Source organism: Lissotriton helveticus, chromosome 4_1 (assembly GCF_964261635.1).
Source record: "Lissotriton helveticus chromosome 4_1, aLisHel1.1, whole genome shotgun sequence".
NCBI classification, from domain to species: Eukaryota; Metazoa; Chordata; class Amphibia; order Caudata; family Salamandridae; genus Lissotriton; species Lissotriton helveticus.
The window spans coordinates 806,610,554-806,626,937 of NC_136063.1; the positions used below are offsets into that span (position 1 = coordinate 806,610,554).

The window sequence follows — 16,384 nt, forward strand, 5'->3', positions numbered from 1 at the left end:
TGGTCATCGTCTTAGGGGCATGTGATAACGAGCCCTCAGGTACCTTACTAGAAGTGGTTTTTGGACCTCCACCCCCCGTTGATCTGTTGGTAGCTGGCCCTGTGGGTTTAGGGTTTATGGGATGGCTGGTGGGAATACTAGGAGTGCTTGTTGTTTTTAAAGCTAACTGTGTAGTTATAGTACCCCCTGGGCTGGGGTTAGTTAAATTTTGTAGCAAAGCCAGATTCGTGTTCACTGCAGCCTCCAAAATGTCTATTTTTAAGGTCATCAACCTGGTTCGCTCCAAGACGGGCAATAGGAGAGTTTTCATCATAGCCTCCATTTTAGCTAACAGGGACTCATCTCTGTTGAGGCACGTTGGGCAGGGGTTAGAAGATCCTAAGGAGGTGAGGGAGGGGCATAGCACATTGGGGAATGCACAAGATGTATACTTTTCTGCTAGATGACCATGACCTGGGGTGACATTGCTGGTTTTATCTTTTGTTTTGGGCATCTTATATTCTCTCCCCCCGTGTGGCTCTGATCTTGCTTTCTCTTTCTCGATATCATGTCAGCGCCTGAGGGGTCTGCATAGGTTAACAAATTAGACACAGTATTGGTGGTAATGGAGGGTGAATGGATGGGTTCCAAACTATATTCAGATGCCAAGCTATCCTGGGATTCAATTCCCCCGCTAACTTCAAGATCATCTGGATGGTGTTCAGCATTATCCGATGAAAGAACGGGAAGATCAACCCCCTCACTATCTATGTGAACTATTGCCTCGATGGTATCAGAGTGGATGCAATTAAAAGCTGCATGCGCTACGGGGCTTGGGATCGTTGCCAACCCTCCCAGCGAACAACGTTTTCCACTAACAAGATCGATTGAGAGACGTTTTTCCACCATTGCGATTTCTTTTTCTAGAATTCCCGTAGCACGTGTAATAAAAGCGTCCAATGGGCCCGAGACAACTCCTTTGGGTGTTTGGATTTGAACTGTACGCACTTTGCCTGATCTTAAAGACATGATGTCTGGTTAGCACTTTGCCAAGAAATGAGTTGGTGCTGTACGATCCGCCTACCTTGGGTGCATCAAAACAGTACAGGGGGTTGGTCCTGGGCCGGACTCTGCCGTACTCGAACGGCCTCAAACGGCCCGCTCTTAGACCGGTCTTCGCCCCGAGCTGCGTCCCGCGCTGCGGGAGAATGAGATCTTAATATAGAGTGCGTTATGGGCGGAGGTCTGACCAACAGGGAGAGCGGACCGGAAGCTGACACTCGGTCTCGCAGGGACTCCTGGGTAATGGAGTCCCTGCATGCTCGCAGCCCTGCTAGAACCCTCGGCCCGGTTTCCGCACTCCTCGGCGCCCCACAGGATCCGGTGACCAGCCCTCACTCAAGCCGGCGATGCGGCACCCGCGGAGCGGGTGCGGCGAGGTCCGTGGACGGGTCTGTGCAGCAGCAGGGAAATCGCCAGAAGCCTCCAGGTACTGCTCCCACTAATGGCGTATGAAGGCGTCCCTCAGAGGCAGGGCTCACACGGGTTTTTAGGGCCTCCTGGTGGGCGGAGGCTGACCAACAGGGAGAGCGGACCGGAAGCTGACACTCGGTCTCGCAGGGACTCCTGGGTAATGGAGTCCCTGCACGCTCGCAGCCCTGCTAGAACCCTCGGCCCGGTTTCCGCACTCCTCGGCGCCCCACAGGATCCGGTGACCAGCCCTCACTCAAGCCGGCGATGCGGCACCCGCGGAGCGGGTGCGGCGAGGTCCGTGGACGGGTCTGTGCAGCAGCAGGAAAATCGCCAGAAGCCTCCAGGTACTGCTCCCACTAATGGCGTATGAAGGCGTACTTGAAAGCACTACTACGCACTGCTGTTTAGATACCCTGGGATAGAGTTTTCAAAAAGTCATGCAACACAATGCAATGCTCCAAGACAATATGATGCGCTGCATTGTGTGACAAGTAGAGAGCAGAATTCCACCATATCTTCTAGGTGCATTGTGTGACAAGTAGAGAGCAGAATTCCACCATATCTTCTAGGATGTAATGCGTACCAGTTCTCTCCCTGCACTGGCACACTGAGATCTGTTCAATGACAACGCAGGGACCCTGGCACCATGGTATGTTACAGACAAGATTGTTTTTATATGGAATGGTACACCTGTCTGCACAAAAACAATCCTTTAAGGAATGTACTGCACACGTAGATAGAGGAAATAACATGGAGAAGTAAAGATATTTCTCCTTGTTTCTTCCTCTGTTGGAAATGCGTACCATTTTGATGTAATCCCAGGTTTACTAACTAAGTAAATTTTGGATTGTATCAAAGTCCATGGGTGGATGCTGGGAATGCCCATGCTCCACCCATGGAATGCCTTCCCAATGCTGAGTAACGAAAGGCAGCAATTTGGGCTCCCTTGTGTTACTCTGGGTTTACTAAGCCACACAGAACCATGCGAGGTAGCTTTGCATGGCTTAGTAAATCCACTAAAGGCACATATTTAAATTAATATTTTTAACTTTTAAAAATAATGTAATTGAATGTAGCATTTTTTTGTACAGGGGGCTTTATTTTAAGTCCCTACTTCCATTATTTTTTAAGGGAACATGTTGCTGTACCCGTGGTTAACCATGTGCAGTGCTGGACCTACTACAAAAGTGTAAGCTACTACATAAGTGCAGTTTGTGAATACTAAAAAGAATGAAGCTTACTCAAAATTGTAAACTTACTCAAAAGTGTGAGTTGCCTTTGAAAATCAGGCAGTAACTGTAACTAGCCACCACAAGACAAACCTGCAAACATGCCTGAGAACTGAAGAAGGATGAACTCTGCAGTACCGGGACAGCTAAACTGTACTGGATTCCAGAACAGGACCTCAAGAGCTAAGACAAAGATGACACATTTACTGAAGACAACACTGGAGAAAACATTGTATTGAAGTCAATGCAATAAGGTACCTGCAAAGCCTGATTGAAATAAGGAGCAAAAAACTACAAACATATTTGAGCAAAGTCAACAGCTCATTGATACGAAAGTGAAAGAGTTGTACCACTGTTGTTGCCAGGCAATTGCTCTCAGTTCAAAGGAACCTTTACAATGCTCTACTTACGGCACCCTGGAATTGCCTTAGATCTCTTTCTGCCTTGAGCAGATTGGGCAGCCTAAATTGGAAAAGGTCTAGAAGTGCCTGTCCTGCATGACTGTGGATTCCATTGTCATGTCCTTCATTTCCTCCATTTGTGACTTTTTTTGGGTGGCTCTCTAAATTGTTCCTCTTGGAGGTCTGACTCATAAAAGTAACACAGTCCTATACTTAATATATTTATATCATTTAAATCTATCGCACAGAACATGTGATTTTTAATGAAAATAATTAAAAATTGCTTACAGATTAGTAGTTTATGACATTTGAACCAGAAATCTAAATCAATAGGTAGCACTCCAAAACAATAAAATCCCTAAAACTGCAAACATCCAAATAAACCTTATAAAACTTCCATTTAAAGTTTTGTGAATCCACCCCTAACCTGAACAATATATTTTAAAATCAAATGCTTGAGGAAACCTGAAAAAAATCGAAAATGAATAGTAAAATTTTGATATAAAAATATCCTAACCTTTTCCTTTGTAAAAAAAACAAATCTTAAAGTTGCTGACAATATCTGTTAAAAAAATATACATTTCCTCTCACAAAAATATTCCCATAGTGAAACACACTGGGCCTGATTACGATGTTGGGTGGAAAGCCTCCGACCAGCTGTCAGAGTGTTTCCACCCGACATTGTAGGTTTCAGTCCGACCACCGTATTAGGATTACAGCAGTCGGAGTGAAACCTGCTAGGGGATTCCAATCTGCTTACGACAGGCTGAAGGAGCCCATTGGTGCATCGGAAGCCACCATAAACCCCTAATAACGGTGGAGACAGGCTCAGCTCCATCAATGGGATTATGATGGCTCTTTCCAACAGCCTTTTCATGTCTTTGGGGGCCCCTAGCAGGGAGTCTTCTCCACTGGCTCTACGCTATGGGGCCTGCCCCCTTAACATCCCTGCACCATCTGGCAGCCACCATGAGGTGTGTGCCTCCCACACAGTGCAGAGATGTTTAAAACATACATTTTACAATTGCAGCTTGTGCTGCGGGCCTTTTCCACCCGCTGCACAAGCAGCCACTATAAAATTGATGTTTCTGACCTCCCATAGGGCGGTCTCATCCTATACTGAGGTCAGAACAGCCAAAGTAAGGTCGGGCAGTTCCAGACCACTACGGTGTGAAGCGGACGTAAGTCCACCCGATATCATAATGAGCCCCACAGTATCCTTAATTAGACTGTGCAACATAAGTACTATGATATACCTAGAAAACAATAACTTAAAAATTCACTACATGAAATCCCCCTAGTTCCTGACTGTTGCTCTCATTTTCTCGGTGCGGCAGCAGGGGGGCTGAGCGGCTGCCTCTCACCCAATTAGTTAACCCCTTCCCCCCACACTCGAAGACACCATTAGACCGACCCCCTCCTTCCCCCTTGATTCACACCCTACTTGCACCAAGATGCCATCTGTCACAGGCAGCACAAAGGCAGCTGTGCCAGGGGCTGATGAGGCTGCAGCTTGCTCTTCCTCTCTGACTTAGCAGCCTGTGCTGGGGCAGCTGCCCTGTGGCACAGGCAGCATCTAGACAGAGGCCATGATGCATATTCTGGGAGTCATACACAAGAAGCTACACAACCTCGAGGAGAAAAAGGGCAAGCTTGATGATTTCCAAGACAGAAAGAAGAAAGGAGAACATCTAAACCAGGACCAGCTGGATGCCCTGTTAAAGCACCAGGAAGTGGTGAGCAACATGGAATTTGGTCATGAACTACAACGCAACTTTTTGTCACTGAGCCAAAATATACAGAAATCTATCAAGAAAGTAGCACACAGAGAACAGCTTATGAGAGAAGAACTGAAACAAAATCGCTTAACTACTGTACTGGAACTGCAGTTTATTTTGGATAAGTTGGAAGACACTGAAGTGCATACAGACCTCAAGCAAGGATTAAGTGGAGTGGCTGTTTTGACCAAGGAGGAATTGTCTTTGCTGGATGATTTCTATAAGCTAGTTGAGCCAGAAAGAGATCCACATCAAAGGTTAAAAGAGCAGTGTGACCAAGCGACTCTTCATCTGTGGGACCTTCTGGAAGCTAAGAAGAAGCCAGTTTGTGGAACTACTTACAAAACTCTTAAAGAAATAATTGAGAAGGTTTTCCAGAGTGGGTACATGGACAGTTCAAATACCAGTCACCAAAATGGTTTGTGTGAGGAAGAAGTGGCAACATCTCTTTCAGAGGAAGAACCACAAGAAGAAGAAGCAGCAGCAGCAGCCAAGCCGGAACTTGAGTCAATGGACGAATACACAGAGCAAAGTGAAGTAGAGTCTACAGAGTTTATAAACAGACAATTCATGACTGAAACACGGTTCAGCAAAAGTAGTGAAAAGGAGCAGCTGGATGAGTGGACGCTGGAAACATTTGTGGTTATTAACTCGCTACAGCAACAGCCACAAGCTACTTCTTCTTTGATTCCTGAAACTCTCACACTATGTTCGGTGGTCCAGCCCGATCCAGTAGTAAGAAAGAAATGAGTACAAAACCTTATGGCACAAATGCAAGGTCCTTAACTCTTTATGCAGGATTCTATGTTGGAGTTTGAGAATCAGAACATTGACCCAGCTCAATACTAAACAGGCATCACCATCTTTAAGTCCAGACCAGATGCCGACACCTTCAGCTCTTCCTGCTGCAAATCAGTCACAGGTGTTCTAGGCTGGTTTAAGCAAATCACTGCATAGCAATGGAATAAATGTGAATGCAGCCCATCTAAACAGTATTCCATATGAATGTGCCTGTTATTCCTGTGGTTGAGGCGAAAAACCTAAAACCACAAGCACAGTACCAAGCCAATTACAGCCAGACATTCTCCCCACCAGCCTCTCTAAGTAGAACAGTTGGAACTTCAACAAAAACAGCTCCAACTGGTAGTTGGTGCATACCATTCTTCACCAGACCAGTCCCATCAGGTAGCATGTAACCCCCAGCATACTCAGCAACAGAACACTGGTTTCCCACGCAACAATCAGCCTTACTGTAACAGCTGAGGAGGAGTCTCTTGTGGTGGGCTGCGCAATCCACATGGTATAATCAATGGCTACAGGAGACCATCCAACGGCTTCAGAGGTGGATATGATTATCATCCTACATTTTCAAGCAATCCAAACAGTGGTTACACCCAGCCCCAATTTAACGCTCCTCATGACTACTCCAACAACTATCAACGAGGTGTGGTGGTCCACCAAGACCCAACCGAGGGACGCCTCTGATGAGTGCTCAACAAGTGAACTAAAGGACCTCATAGCAGTGCATGGAAAGGATCAATAAAAAGCGTTCCCTGCGATAGGGAACGTCTCCTTGGGCACAACTGTGCCCCGTGAGGGGTTGTAGATGCTGTATTCTTGGTATAAACAACAGTTCTCCAGTGGATGTTTACTTATTCATATTTTATTATTCTTCATATGAATTCTTTCCATAAATGGTTTTTACAAAATATTACTTTCGAGTTCTTAGTTCATACTCCAATGCATTTCGGGTAGAACACCCTTTATCAGGGAACAAAACACTGTAAATTAATGTAAATGAGATTTAATACATGAGGGGACTCCGTGTGACTCAATAAGAGTTAGTGTTATGGGTTAGGGTGGTTTAAACGGTGTCATTGCTAGCTGCCAGTTGTGTTCAAACGAAGCGTAAAAATCATGTGGGAGTGGAGTTAATTCGCGGTTTAAACTGTGTCATTGCATACTGCTGATTGTGTTCGAACGAAAAATGTGTGTATTGTTAAGCAGATACGTTTTTTTGTATTATTTCACTTGTTTTCAGGTTTTATTTGTTTAACCTATTATGATTTAACATCATGGCATGCTTACGAATTCCATTGCCGCAATAGAGTTTGTATGTACCCACGGTCGATCCTCAACTGAATCCAGTATGGCGCACTTATTTGTTGCACGACAGTTGGGTGTGACATGGAGTACACCACTTAAAAAGTAGTTGATAAACATTGATACCCCGTTCCAAGATGGAGACCGCAGCAGTATAGATAGTAACTTCGTCTCTCATCGATGTTTACAACCTGCACACTACATAACACTTAGCTAACCAACACGGGGAACGTATCACCTTAAAACCGACGGAACACGCTATGCGCGAATACTCCTGTAAGTAATTGGTTTCACTGGGGTTCACCTACTGCATGTTTAGTCCACCTACGGCATGCTTAGACTTGATAGTATGTGACACTGTATAGTGATTTTTTAATTCAAGTACCCGCATATCGATGAGCTTTAACACAATACCACCAGAAACGCTCACTTTTTGTTAAAACCTGTGTCACCTCATATTGACAGCGCACAACGTGGGTCTCTTTCGGCTATACAAATTTCGGATGATCTTAAGCAGCATGTAGCTGCGAATTAACTTCACTCCCACATAATTTTCACGTTTTCGTTTAAATGCAGCCGACAGTATGCAATGACACAGTTTTAACCACAAATTAACTCCACTCCCACATGATTTTTACGTTTTAGTTTGAACACAACCGGCAGCTAGAATGACACAGTTTAAACCACGCTAACCCATAACACTAACCCGTAATTGAATCACACGGAGTCCCCTCATGTATTGAGTCTCATTTACATTAATTTACATCTTTTTGTTCCCTGATGAAGGGTGTTCTACCCGAAATGCATTGGAGCATAAGGAGTATGAACTAAGAACTCGAAAGTAATATTTCGTAAAAAACCACTTATGAAAAGAATTCGTATGAAGAATAATAAAATATGAATAAGTAAACATCCACTAGGGAATTGTTGTTTATACCAAGACTACAGCATCTACAACCCCTTACGGGGCCCAGTTGTGCCCAAGGGGACGTCCCCTATTGCAGGGAATGCTTTTTACTGATACTTAAGTGTACAAGCCCGGAGTACACACCCAAGGAGCACATTGAACAGTTTAAACTCATCCTAGACACAGGTAGTGCGCAAACTAATTCAATTACTTAGTACATGGAAAGGAAACATTTGTCAATATCTAGCACAGATAATTCACCAGAAGGAACCTTTGTCCCCCATTAGACAGTTTATTATAATGACTGTTCTCTTTGCCCTGATTAAGACTACTTTTATGAACTTTTTACTGAAACGGAAGGATATGGTATTTTATTCTGTATGTTAAAATCCTCAATATTCATTCTGAGCCTGAGCTGGATGTTGTTTTTTCTGCTCACCCCGGGGTAAAACAATATTTCTGGATAAGTTGAACCTCAACAATTTATGTGAAAGGAAGCACTGAAAATGCACTTCACGTACAATGCATAAAGTGTACACTATACTGTCTGTGGACGCTGGTGACTGTGCATCACATATTTAAAGGACTTGTGAAATATGGTTGCTGGGTAAGAATTCGAGCCTATTCAACTAGGCAACCCCAAATGTTGCATTTGCGCCTTGCACGCCAATCCATAGACGTATGCTCTATTACTTGCCGGTAATCTTCATTACTCCGGGTCCCATTGTCCTCGTCCCATTCATTAACAAAGTGGAGATAACCATCTCCCAACAGAAAGAAAGACCAGAGGAATGCTGGGGACACTAACCCTGCCCCTCCCACTGGGAATACATAAGCAGTACTTATCCAGCATTTCGCCTGGACCACCAGGCTCCCAACAGGAAGGCCGGAAGCCCGGGAGGGAGGGCGAGGCATATGAATGGGACGAGGACAATGGTGCCCGGAGTAATGAAGATTACTGGTGAGTAACAGAGCATTACCCCCAGGTCCCTTATGTTCTTGTCCCATTCATTAACAAAGTGGAGAATACCAAAGCAGAAAACCCAGCCTTCCAAACCCTCAAGCACACCCAGGAAACCACACCAAAGGCAGCAACCCAAGGGAAGCAAAAGGGAGAACCACAGGAAACAACTTGCAGAGCAGCCGAACAGGAAAGCACCCTACCAAAGCAGGAACACACCCACCAAAACAAACGGGAGACAACCAACCCGAAGAAGAGGACAACCCCCAGAGGGCAGCCAACCCACACCAGGAGCCCCCCGAGTGAACAAGGAAGGGTGAGAACACGCCAAACAGAAAACCAACCAAGGCTCCCCTCAACCAAAGGACACCGAGGAGGCCACACAATGAAGAAGGTCCCCAGCGGCCCAACTGGCCAGCAAGCCAGAAGAAGCCAGCCGAGACACAACCAAGGACCGGAAACTGGGACCAAGGAAAACAGAAGGTGACAGCATGGAGGCAGCCAACCAGAGAACCGGAAAAAGAGCACCCAGGGCAACCAAAGGAAAACCCCAACCCGCCAAAAGGAGGAAAACACGTCAAAAAAGGCGAACAGGCCAAAAAGGAAGCTAAACGGAGGCACCCTAAAGAGGCTCCATAAGCAAAGCCCCGGAAGGAAAACAGACGCCAAAGCAACCAACACCCCGGTCTGCAGGCGACCAGAGATGAGGAAGCCCCAACAGGACACAGCCAAGGAAGCTCACCGGACGAAAAATGGCAGACAAGTCAAGCACCAACCAGGGAGGCCCACAGGATCCCACAGCAGCACAGACTCAGAGTGAGCCCTCATAAGAACAGAAGGGAAGCCCCAACAGAGAAAGGGACACACCAGGAGTCCCAAAAATGCAACATGAAGAAAGGAAGGCCCCACCGCCTGACGCAACCAGGCACAAAGGCAGGCAGGGCCAACCAGAGGACAAATCCCAACACAACCGGACAGATCCACCGGAGAAAGCAAAAAGGAAAGAGGCCAGGGCACAGGCATAGCCCAAAGCCAACAGGGCACAGGCACAGCCCAAAGGACCACCAAAGGGCAGGACCACCCAGACCATACCAGGAAGAAGGGAAGCATGAGCCAGGCACCCAGAGGGCCCAGAGGACAAAGCCCCCGAAACCCCACAGAGGTGAACTAGGCCCCAGGAAAGAGCAGCCAGCATCAACCAGAGCAGCCACACAACAACCCCCAAGCACCCCGCATGGAAGGTGGAGCCACAGCAAGAACCCAGCAACAGGCCTAAAGCCAGCAAATGCCAAGGCGCACATCAGAAGGCCAGGGAAACAGGAACACAACCCGCCCCCCCCACGGCCCATAGAGCCAGAAGGAAGCAGGCCCGAGAATGCAACAGAAACCAGCCACTGAAACAGGAGGCCGAACGTCCCACAAGGAACAAGGCTGCAAACAGCACAAAAACCCAGAGCAGGAGCAGGGGCAGGTGAGGCCAACCCAGAGGCCAAAAAGATAAGCAAACAGAAATGGCCAGCGCATCGCAAATGCTCAGCCGAGGTAGGCACGGGAGAAGAAGCGACGTGCCCAGAAACACAGGATGCGGAGCCGCCCCCGAGGCACGAACCCCGGAGTACCAGTGCTAAGGCCAGCAGAACAGCCGGGAGACCACATCCCAACCCAAAAGAACAAGCCAGCCAGAGATGGCCCCAAAGAGACCAGACCGACTAAACAACAGAAACGCCAGCAACACCACGGTCCAACAACCCGGAACTCGCAAGGGCCTGCAAGGGGCAGGACAGAGCCCACGGCCACAATCCCAAATCCCCCCAAGCGGAGGGAAAACAAACCCCCAAAACCAGACAAGCTAGAGAGGCAACAGAAGCCAGGAAGGAAGCCAAACAGACCACACAGGCACACAAACGCCACAGCCCAGTATGCACCAAGGGAGGACAGGAGCAGGGGAAAAACCCCAGGGCAGAGGACACCAGCCACAACCCAAGCAACAGAGCGTAAAAAGGAACCAGGAAGCCAGGGCCAAAGCCAAGCAGCCCGTCCAGGCAGGAGGACCCGACGGCCCAGGCTGCACCCGGGAAAAGCCCACTCAGCGCACAGGCCGAAGCAAAGGGCAGGGAGGCCAACAGAAACCCTCGGTACAGAACCGCCGGACCACCCAACAGGCCAGACAAAAACAAAACAGAGGCAACAGCCAAAGAAATAACAGAGCCGCCAGCAGAAGCAACAGACCGGGAACTGGAGGGAGCAGAGATGCCAGAGGCACAAGAACAAAACCCCAGCACCAGACCCCGGACAACCAGCAGCAAGCCGGGCAGGCCCCCAAATCGGCAAGACAAACACCACGGGACAGCACCCCGACAGGGGAGGGAGGGTGTGTGTGTAGACAAACAAACACATGGCAGACAGCACCATGAGACCCAGGTGAACACCCCACCAGGCCACAACCAAGCTCGAACCAGCCAACCCAAAGACAGGAGAAGAGCAGGTGAGACCAAGGAGGCACAGCCAGAGGCCAAGCCGAGCCAGCCGCAAGCCTGCAGGCCAGGAGAGACCAGAGCACAACCCCGGGCCGCCAACCAGACAAGGAGAAAATAAAAAGACCACCCCAGTGGGGCAACACAGGGGAACCAAAACACAGGAAGTAAGGGCCGGGGACCTCAACAGCACCAGGACAGCCCCAGTAAGAGGCCCACAAAACCAGGGCCCCCACACAGGCAAGAACAAAGCCAGAGCCAGCCCCGCACCCAGGGGCAAACAGCTTAGAAAGGCTGCAGGCCACAAGAAGGGCCAAAGAAGCAGGAACGCCGGGGCAACAGGGGAAGACACACCCCACCCCGGCCATAGAGAAGCACAAGGCAGCGGTAGATGGACCCCCACAAGGGAACCCAGCCCAAGAAGAATGCCACAGGCCAGACCAAGCCATGGGGCCCGGATCAACAAGAAGCCGACAGCACCCAGACCCAGGCGGGCTCCCATTCAGGAATGAACCAGGCCCAACAGCGCCTGACCTCGACGACAGCAGGTGCGCACAGGGGAAAAGGCCCCAGGCCAGAAGCACAAAGCACTCAGAAGGGCAACATGGCACGGGAAAACAGCGGGACCCCCACATAGGAAGCAAGAGACCACGGAGACTCCAGCGCCGGCGAGGGCCAAGGAACATCGCACTGGCGGAGACCAGCATGGCACGGCCAGGACACAGAGGAACCCACTGCCACAGCACCCGTTGAGACAGGAACCCCCATGCACAGGCAGCAAGGAACAGGCCGGCACAGGTGGAGCCCAGCAGAGGACAGAGGCAGATGTTCAATGCCCAACAGACCGAAAGGACAAAGTCATGTCCCCAGTTGAAGCGGAAGCCGCAGCTAGGGGCACACAGGGAGCAAAGATTCAGCCTCAAGGCAGAGAGAGAGATTGAGACATCAACCCAGGAGCACATAATGTCGAGCCAAGAGCAGGACGAAAACCCAGGTGCCAACACACAAAGGGAACATCCCTAGCCTGCAGGCCCCAATGTCCCAGCGCATGTAGCAAGGAGCGAAGCTCTCTCCACCAGCCACTCCCACTGAAAGCGGAGCCACCACAAGTAGGACCGAACATGCCCACGAGGGGAAAGGAGTGACCCCTGAAGGGAGCAGCCCAGAAGCACATGAAGCGGAGATGACCCCGAGGCGTGAACTCCGGTGGCCGAGCTCCAAAGGCGGGAGACAATCCAGGGACACCACAACCCCTCCCTGCCAGGATATCACCACAGAGCAAAAACAGCAACAGACCCTGGGGGAGGGGTGACAGACAAACACAGGCACCCCCCCAACATAAAAGGAGAAAAAGAGACACCGCTACGTGGAACTCACCGTGGGGTGGGGGCTGGTAAACCAACAGGAGAGACAGGAACAAGGTCCCTCCGATCTACATGCCAGCCCAAGGCATCCACCAGGTCACAAGCCAGGGCAGGGAGGACACCTTAAATGCAGCGTGTCTTCCACCCGGTCAGGCCGCAGGAAGATGCGCCTAGCAACCCGGAAGCAACCGGGAGGCCGGCACACCAGCCGGAAAGGGCTGGCCAGTATGGGAACAACCAAGCCACCCAGCAATACCAGCAGGCCGGGATGCAGGTCAGCAGACTCCCCGCCCGCACAGCCAGGCAGCCGTATGGGGAGAGGAGATGTTGAAGAAACACCCCTCCAGCCCAGCAGGAGCTGCACCAGCATCCAAGTCCAATTCTGATGACAGACAGAAAAAAAAAACAGGCAGTTCAGGCGGAATGCTGGGTAAGTACTGCTAATGTACTCCCAGTGGAAGAGGAAGGGTTAGTGTCCCCCGCATTCCTCTGGTCTTTTTTTCTGTCGGGAGATGGTTATCTCCACTTTGTTAATGAATGGGACGAGGACATAAGGGACCTGGGGGTAATGATCGTGCCTTTCCTAATGAGTTCTATTTCTTTTATCCATCAGCAGTCTAGGCACACGCTTTTGTAATAAAGGCTCATAAATGTAATTAATCGTTGCTGTTATTATGTTTTTTTTTTAGGGAAGGAGAAACAGTGCTCTGATTGGTTGCATCCTCTTGGTGATAGATGCATCCAGTGGCCATCCACTTGCAAGTGTAATGTGAACTTCATTAAGTTGTTTTTGGAGCGCTTCTTACTCTCTGAAGTCATTTCTTCATGAGCAGGGAAACCAATATTTCCACTTCCTTGCACTTTCTATCATTATTAACTGACCAGCCCACTCTACCCTGTAGTTATGGAAACTGGCAGCGCTGAAATCACCTTTCCGTTGACTAGTACCACTTTTCCACACCTGCCATATTTCTCCCAGGATCTAAATGCGTGCAATTGTTTTTATTTGTTCATGAACAGTGATATCTGATGCCCTTTTAATCACAAAGCCCTATGTAGAGGAAGTGCAATAATGGATCAAAGGGTTTAAAAGCCAAATAAATTCCTGTTTAAAAATACGGAAAACACAAACAAAAGAACATTTACTACATGATATACTAGGTTTTAACACACTTATGGCCATATTTATGTAGGGGTTGTGCTGCTGTTGCACCATACAACATGGATTGATAAATCTGGAGTAATGCAGCGCAAATTGCTGTGTTGCATTGCTGTGCCCTCCATGTGCGTTGCGAATGGATTTTTATGCATTCCAAGATTTATCATTACTAGTAGACATGGGAATGCTCCAAAAAGATACACCTTCCCAGGGGAGGTGTAACAAGGAGAAATATCTTTATTTCTCTTTGTTGATTTCTCTTCCCCTGTGTGTTGCAGTCTTCAGCACACATAGAAGTAGGAGTTTGCCTCAAAAGATTGTTTTTGGGCCAGCAGGTGCCCCTTCCTGCACAAAAGTAATCCTGCATGCAACGCAGGGACCCTTGCACTGTAGTGCAAGGGTGCCTGCTTTGGTGCTATTTGCACACCCATTGTGTGCTGGAAAAAGGCAGAAATGCACTGTATTGTGATAAAAAAAAGAGCATATACTCGATGTATTGTGCTGCAGTACAGTTTCATAAATATGCCCCTTAGTGAACTGCCTATAATGGCTTCCTTTACCCATCTAACCACACCATTTTAACCCAATTAACTAACAAGACTAACCTTACTTCTGTTCTATGAACTTACTACAAGTACTTGAAAACCGTACAAGAAAGCCCATTACCTGAAATGTAGATCTGTATCCCAGATCCACCACCTATGTCAACTGCTGCTGCATACTGAGGATTAAAAAACGCTGGAAATACAGATAACTATTTAAAAACAGCGGTGAAATAAAAAATACATGTGAAAACGTGAGCATGCATTCCTATTACTTTAACAATAATGTCCTCCTTCACGTTTATATCACATTGTGACCTGATATATTTTATAAACAGATGTGGTTTGCTTATCAACCAAAAGTACTCATTAGCCTCAATATGACTGCAAATTCTCATGACTCTAGTAGGATATGAATTAGTGTGCCAGCCCTGGGAATAAGCAAGATTGCATTCTATTGTTATAAATATGACACATTCCTCCCCTTTCCCTGTAAGGCAGTGCAGCAAGGCGACTTTGTTACTTTTTCATAAATGTGTCCTTTAGTAAACTACACAAATGGCGTCCCATAACCATCTAATCAAGCCATTTTAACTAAACTCACTAACAAGAGTAACCTTACTTCTGACCCATGAACCTCCTGCAAGTTCTTGAAAACCCTAAATGAAATCCCATTATTGAAATTGAGATATATTTTACACTCAGATGTGGATATGGTATTTTTATTAACCGAAGTACCCATTAGCCTCAATATGCCTGCATATTCTTATGACACTAGTAGGCCCTGGATGCCATTTAAGAAAGGAAGTACATTTGCACACTTCCTACATCTTGTAGTAAAGCAGGCTTTGCTTTCAAATTGTTTCTAAAAAAATGTATTTTAATGTAAAGGAAAAAAGAAAAACAAGGTGAAATTAAGTAATAGAATAATGACAGACAGTACAGTGGCTCTTTGTAATATGCATCTATGTCCCTTTTCACACATCCCTGCCCCACCACCCCATCTCCAACAAGTCTCAAAGTTGCCCCCGATAATCATTCAACTTCCCCCACAACTTTCACTTTTGGTATCCAGAGGAGTCGTTTTAGGAAATTACTGAATTCAGCAGTGTTCTCATGTATTTGTATTTTAGTTTCAAGAAAATCTCACCTTTTCACCCAGATAAGTTCCTGCTACATGCTCATTAGATAAAGTTTGCTGAACTATTACGTTTCTGTCATGTGTTTACGTTCCAGAGACTTTGTATTGCTTGCATTTTAGCTTTACATGCTCCAACTGATTCTTTTTGGTGAGAGCTGTGGCCAGTTGAAATGATAATTGTCCCCTGATTATTTGCTGTGCTGCTTGCTATTTTTGCATAAAATGCATGTTTGATTTGGTGGCTTTCCGAGGTGCTGAGTTATATTTTAACAGATGGTGCATTGTCGGCAGGAAATTGACTCCACAGACAGATGACAGGAGAGTGCTGGACTCGACTCAATATGACGATGAAATGTGTCAGAAGTAAGGGAGACATTTCTCCAGGGGAACAGTGTGAATCACAGCCCAAACTGGATCTGGGGAATTGGATAAAGCATAAGCAGGACTGAACCAAAATGCAGGTAGATCTGGGCCTAAATCTATATTTTTTTGCTCACCATGCCATTCCAGTTTGAACCCAGCCATATGCAAATCAGTCTTGACCCTGTGCCCCATGGGAATAGTCCAGCCTGAACTGCCAAGCCAGGTCCTCCCTGGACTGGAAACAAGTATCCAAGGACCGGTTTCGGGCTTTCAGCCCTCATCAGCCTGGATAGCTTGATACCAGTGGCATGGAGAGCACGGGACTCACGTCTGAGAATGTGATGTATTCCTATAGGTTCTGTATCGATCCCCCTATTCCTGACCCTATTCTGGTTAACAAGTTAACTAGCAGCCAGCCCATGATGCAGAAAACCCCCATGATGCAGGAACCGTTATCTGATAAAGCCACACTACGGCACAGGAACGTGTTATCTGATTAGGTCATAACGC

The 16,384-nt window shown here is 47.6% G+C and overlaps 2 pseudogenes; both read left to right on the plus strand.

The window, feature by feature from the left end:
- Positions 1-248: 248 nt before the first annotated feature.
- On the plus strand, positions 249-5,709 carry LOC144828068 (caprin-1-like; annotated as a pseudogene).
- A 4-nt stretch (positions 5,710-5,713) lies between these two features.
- LOC144828069 (caprin-1 pseudogene) lies at positions 5,714-6,345 on the plus strand (annotated as a pseudogene).
- Positions 6,346-16,384: the final 10,039 nt, after the last annotated feature.